This window comes from Lathyrus oleraceus, chromosome 2 (genome assembly GCF_024323335.1).
Source record: "Lathyrus oleraceus cultivar Zhongwan6 chromosome 2, CAAS_Psat_ZW6_1.0, whole genome shotgun sequence".
In the NCBI taxonomy this organism is placed as follows: Eukaryota; Viridiplantae; Streptophyta; class Magnoliopsida; order Fabales; family Fabaceae; genus Lathyrus; species Lathyrus oleraceus.
In genome coordinates this window covers 419629982-419635769 of record NC_066580.1, presented here as the reverse complement: position 1 = coordinate 419635769, position 5788 = coordinate 419629982, and the positions used below count along the sequence as shown (strand labels likewise).

Below are 5788 nucleotides of genomic sequence, written 5' to 3'. Positions count from 1 at the left end.
TGCTTTTGATTTTCAAACTTTCCTTTTTACAATACTTATTTTGAATTGAATCCTTAAGTCAACTTTGACCATTTTTGTACATACTTTTAATTGGTAAATATAACCCATTTAAATGTGTTTTTTTTGTGGTTCCAATGGCCACATTCTTAATCAAATTTTCCATAACCTTTAGCCATTAGGTTTGAGTTATCTTTGTGGTAGATGTAATACTCACCTATATCCTTAGTGATGGACAATGAGTCTTCCATTCTTATTATAGGGTTAACCCATCACTAGCATGTTAAAGCTACCCTCACATGGTGGATTTGTGGTTTGGTTGAGTTTTCTCCCTTTGATAACAAAAGACCTTAAGGCTTTTGGACCAATCAATTCACCAACCTTTTTTGAGATTTTTACCCCGAATTACGAGGGTTTGATCCTAATCTTTTTATAAGATGGTACGTAGGCAATGGTTTTATCCATCCAAACACAAAATGTAAATAACTTGTATATTCTCCTCTCATCTCTTCAATGATGTTTGCACAAACAAATTTTCACAAAAGAACAACAACCTTCACAACAAGTATGATTTACCTTGGATTTGGTCAATATCTCTAATGGTAACGAATACCCCGCTACAGCACAGACTTCTCTACTTCCTCAGTCTTCCAGATTTTGGAAGAGGAAATACGATCGACTCGCCAAGGAGAAGGCAGATATGGAGCCAGCCTATGAGGAGGAGGTGAAGAGGCTTCGTGCATCTTACCTTCCTGTGCCCAGAGTTTTAGATGATTGCTTCTAGGGATCCATAGGATGATTGTTTTCCTTTTCTCTTGTATTTGGTTACCAATGTTGTACTTCTTTGGTGTAAAACTATTTTCCAGATATTATGAGATGTTTCCATATATGATAAAAGTGTAATGTTGCCCAAAATTTGCAAATAGAACTCTAAAATTCCTCTGAAGTAAAAGCAAATCATATGCACAAGCATTGCATGCATCATGTGCATAAGCAGGTTTTGTTCCCGGCTTCTTGTCCTATGGTCTAACTCTGTGTTCTTCATTTATTTTGAAAACAAGCTGACTCACCGGTACTACACCAGAGCCAACTCCTCGAGACTGATGGATCATTTGGAACAAGAGAACCGCGAGCTGAAAGAAGAAGTGGCCCGATTGACTGCCCTGATGGAGTCATTCTTGGCCTCTCAGAGCCAGTCTTCTCTAACACCTGCAACTCCTCCCCAGAGGACGGTCATTTCTGAGATCGTAACCTCTATTGTGCCTGCTGCAACAACCCATTTTACGCCATCCATGCCAGTCGGTTTCCCATGGGGAATGCCCGCCAATTTTATGCCAGAGGGTTTTGCTCCTACTTTTGCTTCTTTGCCGACATCTAGCCTGGTCCTCTCAGTGCCACCTCCAGTTGTGCACACACTACCAAGAGTTGAAGATACCATCTACCATTTTGAGCCGTCTGAGGGCCCAGACGTTTATGAGAAGATGGATGACATGAAAGACCAATTCCTTGAGCTTCGCAAGGAACTGAAGACTTTGAGGGGGAAGGACCTCTTTAGTAAAAGTGTTGCTGATTTGTGCCTCGTGCCCAACGTGAAGATCCCTATTAAATTCAAAGTACCTGACTTTGAGAAGTATAAGGGAAACGCATGCCCTCTCAGCCATCTTGTGATGTATGCTAGCAAGATGTCGACGCAAACTGATAATGACCAACTGCTCATCCACTATTTCCAGGACAGTCTGTCCGGTGCCGCTCTCCGATGGTAGATGGGTATGGAAAGTTCGAACATCCGCTCTTTCAACGATCTTGGCGAGGCCTTCGTCAAGCAATATAAATACAATGTGGATATGGCTCCTGATAGAGACTACCTGAGGGCAATGTCCCAGAAAGAAAAAGAGACCTTCAAAGAATACGCCCAGAGGTGACGCGAGTTGGCAGCTCAGATAGTGCCACCCCTTGAGGAGAAAGAGATTACCAAGATCTTTTTGAAGACCTTGAGTTCATTTTACTACGAGAAGATGATAGCCAGTGCTTGATAACATGAAATTATATCACATTTTAGGACTTAATTCAATTAAATTATATTATTATTTACTTTAATTTATTTCATTCTATCAGATATTACGCGGTATTTCCTTTCTATTTATCTCAGGTAGTCTATTTGAAGCAAAAGTAGAAAAAGGAAGAAAAGGAGGTGCAAAAAGAAGTCTTTTGGAAACAAATAGCAAAAGCCAAGCCCAGCCCAAAGAAGGCACAGGCGTTGTGCCTGTGACGAGCGTCACAGAGGTTGTGACGAGCGTCATGCTATATACACTTGTGTGACGAGCGTCACACATGGTGTGACGGACGTCACACATGGTGTGACGGACGTCACACCATTCCCCTACATTTTTGCCTTCAGAGACGTTGAGTCCTATTTGCACGCTGAATCCTATTTCCACGCCTATACCTTCGTTACGTGAAGACCCTTTGACGCGGACTACTTCTGAAGACCGTTACGGAAAGTGTCAATATAAATACCAGCTTTGCAAACCCTTCCTCGGTTCCACGCTTCCAGACAGTTTTCCAGTTTTCGTTTTTTTTGCATTTTTTCTTTTTCCAGCAGCTTAAGCATATTCCTTATAGTGCTTCTTTTATAATTTTTAGATTGTTTCTTTTGCAATTCTATTTTCTTTTATAGCACTTAATTAATTTTTCGCACAATAGTTTCTACACCGGAAACTATTGTGTACCTTTTACCGGATCTAACCTTATGTTAGAATCTAGTTTTTTTATTCCTTCGCTTTATTTTTCTGCCTGATTGAAGAACTCAAGAACAAATCCAACCGGTCTGTGGTGGAGTATTCAAGACTGCTATTTAATTATTCAGGTTCTATATTTATTTGTTGAATTTATATATGCTTGTTTTTACTATTAATTTATACTGCTTGCCTGCGATGAATCTGTTTATGCATGATGTTTATTTAAGTCTGTTTAGCATGTCTGGCTAATTTATTTAGATACCGGTATGTAAAGTAAGCGGAATGAAGGAATCAAAACTAAGTTGGTTTAATTAAGTTTAAAATTAAAATCACTCTTTTTACGGTCTCAATTTACAGGTTTAATAACAAAGTTTTTGTACGAAAGTAAAAGACATAAAGAAGTTAAAATCAATAGAGCGAGAGTTTGAGGTTTTGACTGGACAGTGTAAATTGGACATTAATTCTAGATCAGGGCGAGAGCAATTTTTAGAGTTAATTAAATTCTAACCTTTTTCAAAAAGTATTTTTAAAGATTGAATGTGAGGACGAGAGTTAAGCATTTGAATTTAATTATATAACCTAAGTCAACAAAGCGAGAGTTTGAGATAAGGGTGTTTAAACGATTAGTGTTTTCTTAAAAAGAGTTTCTACGGATTCTATTGTCTTCAAAAAGTGGTTTTTGACTTAACTATAAGTGACAACTACGTTAATATAAAATCATAGTTTATTCAACAGAGCGAGAGTTTGAGACAAAACTTTTAACCAATAGTGTCAACTGAAAAGATTTACTTTAAAACCAAGAAACCAATAAAGAATTGATTCCCTAATTACGACGAATTACATACCGATATCCGCTTATTAGATATTAATTTTAGATCTTATTTTAGTTCTAGTTTTTTTTCCCCCAAAAATCAAAGTATTACCTGCCTTAGCTTTACGAAGTAACCTTAGATAACGGTATATCGATTCATAAGTCCCTGTGGGATCGATATCTTTTAAAACTACGCGATAGAACTGTGCACTTGCAGTTTGTACCCCAATTCGACTCATAAAGTCGAGCGATCAAGTTTTTGGCGCCGTTGCCGGGGACTTTTATTTAGTCGATATCGTAACTCTTCTGTTACGCTGTAGAGACTAAGGCTTTTCTTTCTCTTTTCTTTCTTTCGTTGATTTGTATGCCACGCACTCGCTCACAAGGCGAGCCGTTCTACTTACGAATCAACGATATCGAACTATATCTCTGAGTCTTACGACGAATTCGGGAATATCGTGCTGCAAACAATCTGCCTCCTGTAGAACTTCCTGATTTCAAAAATATTTTCCCTTCGATACCCGAGATGGCAGAACCAGCTCGTGCTCTTAGAGATTACGCCGCTCCATCGCAAGATGAACCACATTCAAGTATTGCTCCACCCGTAATCGAAGCAAACAACTTTGAACTCAAACCTTCACTGTTGCAGGCAGTGCAACAGAACCAATTCTCTGGAAATCCTACTGAGGATCCTAACCTTCATTTATCCGTATTTGTCCAATACGCTGATACTGTTAAAGCTAATGGTGTCACTTCAGAGGCAATTTGACTTCGTCTTTTTCCTTTCTCACTAAGAGATAGCGCTAGAAGATGGCTTTAATCTCTTCCTTCCAACTCAGTCACCACATGGAACGAGTTGAAGAAAGTTTTTCTTGCTCGATATTTTCCGCCAAGCAAAACAGCTATGTTAAGAGCTCAAATAAATGGATTTAAACAGAAAGATAACGAGTCTCTTTTCGAAGCATGGGAAAGATACAAAGACATGATGAGACTTTGTCCACATCATGGTTTAGAAGACTGGTTAATAATTCATACATTCTATAATGGTCTCCTGTACAACACGAGGTTAACAATAGATGCCGCCGCAGGTGATGCACTAATGAACAAACCTTATGCTGACGCTTACCAACTTATCGAAAGCATGGCTCAAAACCACTATCAGTGGGGAACCGAACGAACAATGGTGGAAAAACCTCAAACGAAAACTGGCATGTACGAGATAAGTAACCTTGATCATGTTAATGCAAAAGTGGATGCTCTGGTCCAGAAAATTGAAAGTTTAAATGTATCACCTCCAGCCACCGTAGTTGCCATAACTCAGAATTGCGAAGTCTGTGGAATCCAAGGTCACACCCCTGCAGATTGTCAACTCCTAACAGGAATCCAAGCGGAGCAAGTAAACTATGCTCAAGGAAGCCCCTACTCACACACCTATAACTCAAATTGGAAGAATCATCCCAATTTTTCATATAAGAGTAATAATGCTCCATACGCACCTGGACAATCTCCAAATCAAGCCCCAGCTATACCTCTGGGATATCAGAAGCCGATCCCATCTACATCTAACAATAACGCCCCTAGGAAATCCAACTTGGAAATCATGATGGAAAACTTTATAGCTTCTCAACAGCAAACCAATAAAGATTTCTTAAACCAGAATGTACACACTGGCGAACAAATTAAACAACTAGCAAGTAAAGTAGATGCCCTGGCTACTCATAACAAAATGCTGGAAACGCAAATATCACAAGTAGCTCAACAACAAGCGCCTACTGCTGCCCCAACTGGTACATTTCCTGGCCAACCCCAACCTAACCCGAGAAGCCACGCTCATGCAATTATACTGAGAAGTGGAACGGAAGTGGAAGGACCGTCTGACCCAAGGATAGAAAACCAAAACTCTAAAAGGTCAACTGAGGAGGAAAGTGAATCTAAGGAAAAGGAAGAAAGGAATAAGGAAACCGTAGAAAAGAAGGAACCTTATGTACCTCCACCACCTTATAAACCACCTATCCCTTACCCTCAAAGGCTTATTAAAACCAAAGATGCGGGCCAATTCAAAAAAATTGTCGACCTTCTAAAACAATTAAACGTCACAATTCCGTTTACAGAAGCTATTACGCAGATGCCCTCATATGCCAAGTTTTTAAAAGAAATTCTTTCTAATAAAAGGAAACTTGAAGATAGCGAAACCGTTACACTCACCGCTGAATGTAGCACTATAATACAGAATATGCCTCCT

The 5788-nt window shown here is 39.4% G+C and overlaps 1 pseudogene; it reads right to left on the bottom strand.

Moving 5' to 3' along the window:
- Nucleotides 1-4457: 4457 nt before the first annotated feature.
- On the bottom strand, nt 4458-4557 carry LOC127124879 (uncharacterized; annotated as a pseudogene).
- Nucleotides 4558-5788: the final 1231 nt, after the last annotated feature.